This window comes from Marmota marmota, unplaced genomic scaffold (genome assembly GCF_001458135.2).
Source record: "Marmota marmota marmota unplaced genomic scaffold, marMar, whole genome shotgun sequence".
In the NCBI taxonomy this organism is placed as follows: domain Eukaryota; kingdom Metazoa; phylum Chordata; class Mammalia; order Rodentia; family Sciuridae; genus Marmota; species Marmota marmota.
This window is the reverse complement of record NW_025999977.1, coordinates 31,412,843-31,424,237: the sequence shown is the minus strand read 5'-3', so window position 1 is coordinate 31,424,237 and position 11,395 is coordinate 31,412,843. Positions and strand designations below refer to the sequence as shown.

General features: G+C 39.3%; 1 long non-coding RNA gene across 3 annotated transcripts in view; it reads left to right on the top strand.

Moving 5' to 3' along the window:
* The first annotated feature begins 260 nt into the window (after positions 1 to 260).
* LOC125617211 overlaps positions 261 to 11,395 on the top strand; it is a 15,722-nt gene continuing 4,587 nt past the window's right edge. The window contains exons 1-4 of one of the 3 annotated variants that reach the window (XR_007348124.1): positions 261 to 293; positions 1,600 to 1,667; positions 6,737 to 6,799; positions 9,196 to 9,309. This is a non-coding gene — a long non-coding RNA (uncharacterized LOC125617211). Of the gene's footprint in view, positions 294 to 1,599; positions 1,668 to 6,693; positions 6,800 to 9,195; positions 9,310 to 11,395 lie in introns of all 3 variants that reach the window. The other 2 variants (XR_007348122.1, XR_007348123.1) reach the window with 2 other exon arrangements.

Genomic DNA, 11,395 nt, shown 5'->3' with positions numbered 1-11,395 from the left:
TTCTCTTAGCTCTCCTTATTGTTCTTGTTTCATTCTGTACCAGTCACAGGGGCTGAGACTCCAGTTACCAAAGGAGAAAAAACACAGAGGAAGAGAGTATATGGTAACCACAGCCCACCCCCACAGTAGTCTAACTTGAAGCATGTTCTGGATGAGGAAGGGAAGATTGTTTTCTAACTTGATCTTAGATAATAATTAACATTTTGGCTGGGGCTATTTCTATTTATTAATTGAGACTGTGTTTTAGGTCTTAAAGTGGCCAGGAAAGTCAGCATTTTTCTTGGGAACTAGGGGTGAGTACCCTTAACTAAGCACATATTTAAAATGAAATTGAGTTTTGATTTGTCACTAATTGTGTTTGTTTGACATGCTGGTTACAAATAGTTATAGATATATTTTAAATATTTAAAATTTGGTAAATTAGTTATGTTGTCTATAACAATACACTTAACTATATCATTACTTTTCCCCCCAATTTACTGTATATTATTTTTGTTTTGTTTGTGTATCAGGAACATAACCATATATTTTGAAATTCTGAATACAATCTCTTGAGACTTTTTACCACAATGTCTAAAACTTAAAATCTGGATGAATAGGCAGAACACAGAACTGAGTTTAGGGCAGTGAAACTGCTCTGTATGATACAGTGGAGGAGACATGTCATTATACACTCATCAAAACCCACAGAACATACAGTACTAAGAGTGAACCCTAACGGAAATCATGGACTCTGGGTGATAATGATGTGTCAATGTAGTTTCATTAGTTCTAAAAAATGTTATCACTCAGGTACAGGGTTTGGATAGTGGGGGCTATACCTGTGTGAGAACCAATGGGATGTGAGAAGTCTCTGCGCCTTCTGCTCAATTTTGCTATGAACCTAAAGTTTCTCTGAAAAATAATCTGTTTAGAAATGAAAATAAGTTAAGATCTCTTCCTTCTTGTATATGTGATGAGATCCTGAATCTACAACAAGCTTGTGATATCCTCAGATAACAAACAGAGAAGCATTTGCTTATTTACATTTTAATTTATAAATTGGCTTCTAGGAGTTGTCTCAGATTCAAAAGTGAAAGTAAGGAGAATTGAACTTAACTAGTCTGCCAAATTAAGGAAAAAAGCATAAAACATTTGCACACGGTTACACACAGCATCTTTTAATTAGGCAAGGAGATAAGCCAGCCAAATACGTTCTCTGCCCTTCTCTGGTCTGTACCTCAAGAGACCAGCCTTGATGGTCTCTTTTGTCCAGAGTCATTTGCCCTCTGGTTTGATGCTGAGTTTGACCAGTGAGACAAAGGTCATGTGGCTACTTGTTGCCACCCCCCTCTGCCTTGGCCATGTTCCTCCAGGGTCACGGTTCCTGTTGGGCTTCCCCCCTTCTAAGCCTGCTGCTCTCACCAAGCTCTGGTGATAGAATTTCCGGGTCCTGCCTCTTCAGGTCTAGTGGTGGTAATGGCTTCCTGCTGTTGCTAGTCATTGGGTTCCCCAACGTCTGTTGAGGTTTCCTTAATCCTGATCATCCCTCTGTGAACAATCCTACCACTAAAAATCTCCTTTAAAATCCAAGCTGAATGTACTGTTTGTTTCTTGCAGGATCCTAACACTGGTTCCTACCTGAAGGATTCAGAAACCCCAATGAAATCATTGAATCTGGTTAACAGGTAAAGGTTTTGCATTCTGTGCTAGCCACATCTTAGAATTATATGACCTGCTTAATTTTGCTTTTAGTATCACTTAACAGCAAGTGCTCTTATGAGTTTCTTTGAATACCTTTTCGTTGGAGGAGCCAAAGTGGACTGTGAACCATTCTCGTCTTGGTGAACTCTTGTTGAGCTGACACTAAGGCCTTGAACCTGGCCTCTGACCTCCTGAGAATTTTTGGCAATGGCTCTTTTTTTTCCACCTGCACCTAACCCCGCCAGGTTAGGGAATTTTATGTTTTGAAGCCTGGATTCAGCAACTCTAAGCTGGGTGTTAAAAATTAATAACACAGAAATAAAGTTGAAACCACAAAATCACCTGCTAACCAAAATTTGCTAAAATTAAGTTTCCTCACAACACCAGTGTTAGTTCAGATGAATGCCAGGTGTGACAAATGAACCCTCTGTGCTGTGGAGGTTGACAGATTCAGGACTTATGGAAAAAGGAACTATGGCCAATACCAAATCTCAGCCCTTTCCAAAAGAAAACTGTGTCTTCTGGCTCAGAATCAAATTACCCAACTTAGGATCTGCTTGTGGGACTTAGTCTTATTAATTTCTATGGCATCTTGCCTGAAATAAGGGCACACACACAAATCTGTATTTGGTTAATGTTTCAGATGCCTTGAAATTTAAATTGATAGATCAAAATATATCCCTATTCTAATGCCATAGACATGTTGCTAGTAAATAACTAGATCAATATAGCTAAAAGAATAAAACTTGTGTAAAAACAGGAGCCTTGCCAAATGTGGTGACTCATACCTATAGTCCCAGCTGCTGGGGAGACCAAGGCAGGAGGATTGCAAGTTCAAAGCCAGCCTCAGCAAATTTAGGGTCCTAAGCAACTTAGAGGGACCCTGTCTCAAAATAAGAAATAAAAATGTGGCTTAGTGATTAAGTGGCTTCAATTCCTACTACTAAACAAAATCATTAATAACAAAAACCAGGAGTCTCCACTTTCCAAACAAATTTTGGTAGCCACTAGGGTTAGTCATAAATATCCACTCTCCCCTTCAGATTGCACTTCCTGCCTCTTTGAGATTAGGCATGGTCATGTGGCTTGCTTTGACCAAAATGAAATGTAAGAGAAAGTGGCAGAAGGCACTCTTGGGTGAGCACTTTATGTATGCATGTGTGATGTGCCACACTTTCTTTCTTTCTTCTGTGACACCTAGCAAGGCCTTTATTTGTGGCTATTCCATTGGCCTGTACTAAATGAGGACTAAGGGAGCAAGGCCCCTACCAACCCAAGGTGATCATGTTGCATGAAGCCAACACAACTTTCTTGTTTTAAACTAGGGAAATTCTGGGGTTATTTGTCCACCATATAACTGAGCCTACACAGAAAATAATAGATTTCTCAAAATTCTACCCTAAATCACAAACAGTCCCACCAAAACATTGGTTGAAGAATATTATAATTGGGAGTTGCACTTCTAATGAAGGACTATACAGAAAACAAAGCTAACAGTAATAGATATAACTAGTTTATGGATGTGAACAATTTTATATGAGAATAGGTATATTTATAAAACCAAAATCTAAGAACTATAAAATTTTATTATAATTTAAAATGTTCATTCTTATACAGTGTACACTGATTTCTGTAAGAAACCCCAACTATTCTGTGTTCTTAGTTTTGCCTATCATGAGTGATAGAATTTTAGGAATTCTATTTTTCTGTTTTTTCGGTGTTTACTTGTTCTTTTAGGCTTTGAAGTGCTCTGGTGGAGAGCTGGGATTAAAGGCGGGGGTGATAGAAATGACTTGGATGGTCCATATCTCTTTAAACATTGAATGCCTTCTTTATTTTATGATAGATATTCCTGCTTGGTTCTAAAATCATTCCAGCATTCTTAAAATTGCATTTGTCTGTTTCAAAACATGATCATGGCAAGTAGTTGAAGGCTTCATGGAGTGTTTTCATGCTGTATGCTTATTGGGCAGGAGTTCCTGACACAAATTTTCCTGGTCCACTTGCACATCAGGTTTGTTTGCATCCTCTTCTCATTAAGTCACACTGGGGTGCATTTAAAGCGAAGAAAATTTGACCTTGGAACATCTAAGGGCTGTGTGGAGGAAGGATAATGGCCATTTATCCAATTTTAGAGAATGGTGGTGGGTACCTGTTAATTGATAAACAGTTCTGGTCATTTTTTTTTTTATTTCTTCTAATTTGTTATACACGATGGCAGAATGCAATTTATTTCATATTACACATATAGAGCACAATTTTTCAAGTCACTGATTGTACACAAAGTATTTTCATACCATTTGTGTCTTCATATGTGTACTTAGGGTAATGATGTCTAACTTTAAACACCAGATAATAAAGACTTCACTCCCACAAGACTCCATGAGTCAGTTCTAAGTTCCAGCAGCAGGATCTGTCAGAAAGTTACAAGAAACTTCAAAATAGCCCAGTGAGAGATCTTGAGTATTTTTTCAGTAAAGTCCTAGGTTCAACTTTATGTGGATTGTCTATTTTAAAACTCTGTTGGAACAAAGATTAACTTGTGGGGATCTTTTCCAAAAGAGAGACACAAAATCCTGTCTAATGGAAGAGTTATCCCCAAAAGGTTTATTGTCCTGTAAGACATCAATCAGTGTTTTACACCTCACATGTTCTTTTGAACCATGCTAATGTCTTTGTGTTTATTTCATTAATTACCGAGTTACATAAAATATTTGATAGGTGTTCATTTTGTATTTGGCTAAGCATCAAGATTCTACCTTACTGAAAGTTATATTTTAACAGGTCTTATTTCTGTTACAAGTATGGGGAAGCATCAATAGTGGTCTGGCAATAGAAAGGTAGTGTGAACACAGACAGCTCTTACTTAAATCTTATTCTTCTGACAGGACCATGACTACTGTTAAGAAAGTAGAAACTCTTTAAAGTTTGCAGCTTAATTGTAAAAGCTGTCTTTGGGAAAGGCAATGCCAGTGGATATTGATTTTATATTCAGAGTAGCGATTATGGTCAGCATCCTGCTCAGCCCCAGCTGCTGTGGCCATATGTGATAGCAGCTGAGTAGCTGACTGCATCCAGGTAAAATAAGGATACCAAGGCTTTGAACATCCTGCCATGTATCTATACCTCCTGTACCACAGTGGACATGTAAGGTGCATGTAAGGTGTATTTATATTTGTTTATCTATGTTAGAAGTCTATAACTAATCAATAAAGTTTTCTTGGTCTACCTCAAGAGACCAATGGCTTTAGAGTCTAAAGAAGATAAACTCGGGAGATGAACTTGTGGGATATAAATAAGGCAGAAAACAGACGTAAAAGTTCTGCAATATTTGGATATGCAAAGGGCCTGAAGTTCAGAGTCAGAGGTAAGTAGGTCCTAGAGACAATTAGGCTATCGGGTTAGTCAGTTTTTGGTTGCTGTGAACAAAATATCTGACAAGAACAACTTAGGGGAGGAAAGTTTATTTTGACACATGGTTTCAGAGATTTAGTCCATTGTTGGCTGACTCCAATTCTTTAAATCCAAGGTTAGACAGAACAATATGGCAGAAGGTGAGATAGAGGAGTGCTGCTCTAATCATGGTGGCCAGGGAAAAGAGAGAGAAAAAGTGGCTACAGAGAAGATGAACCCTTCCAGGGCATGCCCCCAGTGGCCCAACTTCTCCAGTCATGCCCCACTTGCTTACAGTGACCACCCAATCAGTCCATTCAACCTAGGATGGACTGATTAGATCACATCTCTCATAATCCAACCACAACTTTCTGCTCCTTGCCTCCAAAAGCTCATGTCTATCTCACAATGAAAAATGCATTTAGTCCATCTCCAAGTGTCCCCACAATTTTAACAGTTCCAGCATGCTCAAAAGTCCAAGTCCAAAGTCTCATCTGAGACTCAAGGCAAACTCTTGGCTGCAAACCACTGTAAAAATCAGAACCAAATAAATGTATTCAGTATACAATGGTACAGAGTAAATATTCACATTCCAAAAAGAAGGAATAGGGCCATAGAAAGAAGGGATGGGTCAAAAACGAGACTGAAACCCAGATGGTCAAACAAGTCCTCTAGTTCCATATTCAGCATCTGGACTCCATGATGAATAGATGTATTCTCCAAAGGGCTTTGGAAACCCTACCCCTTTGGCTTTGTGGGTTGTAGCACTCATGGCCTCTTTCTTAGCCTTGGTCTACCTCTAGAGACCAATAGCTTTAGAGTCCAAAGAAGACTTGGACTTGGGAGATGAACTTGTGAGATATAAATAAGGCAGAAAATAGACCTAAAGTTTCTGTAATATCTGGATATGCAAAGGGTCTGATCTTCTCAGACATCAGCTTTTCTCAGCAGACAATCCACAAATCTGGTATATCTTAAATTCCTAGGGTCTCCATTCCAGTTTTGGCTTTGCCTCCCAACCTCATGCATTGCCCTTTCAGACCCTGTAAACACTTTGCCTGGCCTCCTATTCATGTACAGTTGCCACCCAGTTAGCTCATTCAAACTAGGATGGACTGATGAAGTTACAACTCTCAAAATCCTATTATCTCACCTCCCTAAATTCCTGAATTTTCACAGGAGCATATGGGGGACACCTTGTATTCAAACCATAACAGTTATCTATGATCATCTTTAAGGATGAGAGACCTGACTTTATTATTATTTCTGTATCAGCCTAGCACAGTATTCGGTACCTACTAGAAGCTTAACCAATCTCTTAAAAAATCAATGCTGCTCATTGGCTCAGGTGACTATGTGAAAGAAAAGGCTACAAATGAGAAACAGCATAACTTTTAGAAGGAGAAAAATTGTAGGTAAGGAACATTTTGGGAATCTGAGCAGAGGAACAGAGAAGTGCTGGACCAACAGTGGTCAGGAAGATTTGTCTTCTGACTCAAGCTAAACCCAACATCCTCTCTTTGCTCTGGAAAGACCACTAAGCTGAGAATGCACAGGATTATACTCTATTGGGGATGACTCTGGTGATATTGAGTATGTCTCTGAACTTCTCTCTAGGTGAAAACTAAAAATAATTCCATCAGTTCTTCTTCCATCATAGGGAGGTTGAGGCTAGGAGGAAAACCGTATGAACATGCCCATCAAATTCCAAGTCTACTCCTGTGTAAGTAATTTTATGATCTGGGGTTACAGCAATGGGAAACTGCATCCACCTTCTTTATTTTGGTCCATGGCAGAAATTTAAATCTCAAATCTTAAAGTTGTCAGCCTTTTAAACCATAAATAGTTTTAAAATAATCAAAACCATCTTAATAACAGGAAAATGAAATTGCTTGAGATCCATGTCTGAGGATAGCAGCTTCACCCCTTGGTTTCTGATGGTCATTGGATTAAGAAAGGTGTTTGTGATCCTTTGTCCCCATAAATGTCATCAGGGTTCTCCCTCACATAGGGGCTGTATTCAACCAAGGGGTTCTGTTTTAATTGGGCTGAGTTAGCTGATGTTTTGTGACAACCAGTTCCGGATGTTTTATAAACAATTAGCCTGACAGTTTGATGGAGAAGGATAACATTTGGGTATCATCTGCACTACAATGAAAGACAGATGATTGTTTTTGACAGAAACAAGCACTGGCATTGTGGAAATGGAGAAGCCAGAGCCCTGAGGCTAACACAGTCCAAAGAGGTAGGACCAGATCAAAACCCACTTGAGATAAGCCCAACAGCTCGGTGACAGGTGACAGTCCTGATCCAAACATTGGGTGGGAGGTGCAGGGCACCCAGTGATGAAAAGCTTCAGTCTGCTGTGCAGAATCTGAGTGAAACCCAGAAAGGAGGGAGGCAAGCCCGGCTGTGGCAGTAGTAAAGTCAACAAGCTACAGTTGACCCTTAATTTGACACCACAGTCTCTTATTGTCATTGTAGTTTAAGTTTCATGTTCTATTTTATTCCCTAATCAACTAAAAAATTCATATATAATTCACATGTCATAAACCACACCCATTAAAATGTGCAATATTGGCATATTCATAGATGTGTACAACCATCACCACTATTTCAAGAATATCTTCATCACCCCAAAAGGAAATCTGTATTCATTTATAGTCACTCCATATTCCTTTCCCTCTCCCAGCCTCTGTCAGCCACTAATTGCTTCTACCTCTGTGGACATGCCTGTTCTGAATATTTCATATAAATGGTATAATTTCATGTATCTGACTTAATTCACTTTGTGAATTTTTGAAGTGTTTTGCTTTTTGAGCTTATCCATGTTTTAGGATGTATTAGCATTTTGTTACTTTTTATGGCCAAATAAGATTGTATGGATAAACCATATTTTATTCCATTCATCAGTTGATGGACTTTTGGGTTGTTTTCACTTTTTGGCTATTATAAGTAATGCTGCTATGAATACCCATATATAAGTTTTTGTGTGGACATATATTTTCCATTCTCTTTGGTATATACCTGGAGGAAGAATTATAGTGTAAATAGATAAATAGTAATTTTCTGTTTAACTTTTTTTTTTACTGTGTTGGTAACTGAACCCAGGGCCCCACACACACTAGGCAAGCACTTTACCACTGAAGGAAACTGCCAGCCCTATGTTTAACTTTTTAAGGAATATATTTTAGATTTTTAAATGAGCTAGTTGTTAGTAAGTCTCTGAATTCTTTGAGAAGAGGGTGGTTCCAGAACAGAAATGTGTGAGCCAGGTGGGTTGTGGGATAGTGTGAGTGGGAACTGCCCCTTTCAGGTGTCTGAGTCATGACAGCAGAGAAACATTAGTTCCTTTTCAGGAGGGCAGCCTATCCAGGTATCCATGCTATAGTGGAGGAGCCAGCATTTCTGCCACTAGCCAGAGGGAAGGGAGCCAATTGTTTGACAGAGCAGGTACATGATTTCCCTGTTTTTAAATTTTTTTTTTTAATTTGGGCACCTATAGGGACAAACTTCACACCTACTTACTACCCAGCATATTCTGAGACTGCTCTGAAGGGAACAAGAGGTCTCAGACATGGCCTGGCTCTCTAGGCCTTGACAACTTAGCCCAAGGAACAAGATGCACACATTGTGCAAAAATGTTTTAACCAAGTACCAAATTGCATGGTGTAAATGATAGGTTTTCTAGGGAACAGAGCATTCAGTCTACCTAGGAGGGAGTGATATGAGGCTACGTTGGCTCTAGATGTACATATGGAATTCATCTTAGGATGAAAGAAGTATCTACTTTGCCTCCATTTCCTCCTCCAGACATTGTCTGCCACCAAGTCATAAGACAGATGGACCCTGCTGGGGCAATGATAGGATTTGTTTGGTCACATGGTAGTTCTGAGCACAAGGGCCTCGAAGGCATGGGGACCTTGTTCTAATGTTCTGCAAAGGGCAATGAGTTACCTGGGAAGGTCACCCAATCTTCTAGATTCTGGCTGTAGAAAAGAGCGAGCCTTTCTGGATACCACATGCCTCTGTGATTTGATTCCTTTCTGGTAACTGACTCACGTGGCATGATTTATAAAATGAATGTGGAATTAACAGTCTTTCTGTTCTTTCCTGCAGCTGAATCTGGATACAGGAAGATGAAGGTGAATCAGTGTTTTTTTCCACCCTTAATTCAATTCAGCTCAGCAGGATCTGGATGAAGCAGGAAATCAGGAAGCAAAGGAACCCAGGGTAAATATGAGAAAGGAAAGTTCTGGTTCAGCTTAAACCTAAACCAGCACCAGGGTTAGAGGAGGCATTATGCAAATCAGCATTTCTTTCTGAGTCAGAAAGCATAGACATATTGGGTAACAGAAATAGGAGGCATTTGAGATGCTTAGGGGAGTTTGTTCAAAGGGTCATATTTGAATTTCCTGGAAATCAGTGTTCCTCTGTTTTCCCCAAAGAACTGAAAGGGTGGGTGAGGATTTGTCTCCTCATCACTACTCATCAGTTTAATACTATGTTAACAGTAGTACAGCAATTTTGTAAAATACAACAACAAAAAAAAACAAAGTTCTTTTGATTTAATAACAGAGTAATTTAGAGCAGATACACTCAGTACCAGTGTTAGAAGTTAGCTACACATAGAAAACATTTTTACATTGGTCAAATCCAACACATTTGAAAATAAATGAATTAGGCATAAATCTTTGAGCAGGACAGAGCCAAAGGAGTAGACCCTCCAGCATGTTGGAGAGTCTGTGTTGGGTAGTTCCTAATGACTAGTGTTTGAGATCACTTTTTAATATCTGGAAAGACCTTTGAAAATCAAGCACAATAGTTAATGTTTTTTGAAGCTTTACTGTGTATGCCAGGCAGTATTTTGAGTATTTCACAAGTATCAATTCCTTTAATTATCTTGATGATCTTCTGAGGCATGATGGATGCATGTTAATCTCAAATAAGTCAGAAAAGAAAAAGGTAGAGGGGGTTAAGAAGAGAATGATGAAGCAAGTGGGAAAAGAAGAAATCTGAAAAAAAGTAAGAATTCTTTATACTTATCTAGCAACTTTTCTCTAAATCTGAAGTTATATCAGTATAAACATTTACCAAAAGTACTGCTAAGACCTTATCATAATTGCTTTCATTTTAGAGGTGAGTAAACTGAGGCACAGAAAGATTAAATAAATTTGGTTTTGATCCCTTGATACCAAAAGTGGTAGGGCAAGAATTCCAGACTGTAGATTGACAGGTAGAGGGAGATACAGATACAGAAATACTTTTAGTTGTTCAAGGGAATATTTCAATATTTCTTGCTTTTTCCATACTGCAAACTATTTGTCCCCCCCCTCAATTTAATAAATTGATATTCTAACCTTCAATATGATGGTATTTGGTTGGGGGCCTTAAAGACGTGATTGGGGCACCCACCGGGATACAGTCCTCATGAACGGGGTTAATGTCTTTATACAAGAAGCACAATAGCTATCCCTCATCCCTGAGGTCTCCACAGTGAGAAGATAGCTAACTATGAACCAGGAAATAAGCCCTCACCAGACAGCAAAATCATGGGTCTTTTGATCTTGGATTTCCCATCATCCAGATCTATGAAAAATAAATTTCTGTTGTTTATTAGCCACCTAGTTTATGATATTTTTCCATAGAAGTCCCAACAGATTAAGGCGTTCCAGAAATGTAATCTTGACCTTGCCACCACGCTGAGCATTTGGGTGCTTGGGCAAACCTAGTGGAGGTGCAGGCTGGTTATGGGAAGTGGAAACTGTGAGGATTGGGAAGAACCTAAGGTATTGTTTAGTTCACTACTCCTCAAGGTGTTGGCCATGGGCCACCACTGGTCCATACGTTTTAACCAATTCATGGTGAAATAAATGTAGAAAGCGAGGGTAAGCATTTAGAAACTTATTTATTGTACTTTCCTAAAGATCAGTCAACAATGGGTGTGTGTGGGGGGGGTTATCTTCATCACAGTTGGAGAAGCACTGGTCTAGTTGTGCATAGATTCCCTCTTTGCAGATGAGAAAACCAAGACTCAGAGTAGTGAAGGTGTCTTTCAGAGTCTCCCAATTGTCGGAAGGAAGGCAGGAACTACAAATGGGTCTTTTTGGTTCCAGTTGTGGTGACCTGCATAACTCTAATGGAAGTGTACCTTTGTGCTTCCACACATCCTAGGCAGCTGTAAGGACAGCCTAGGGTGCCTCTCTCCTGTATCTTCAAGTTGCCCCCCTATACCAGAATAGGAGCCAGAGCTCTGAATGAAGCCTGCCCAAATCCATTTTCATTGAGTTCAGGCTCTGGAGACGGGGGTGGGGGGGGT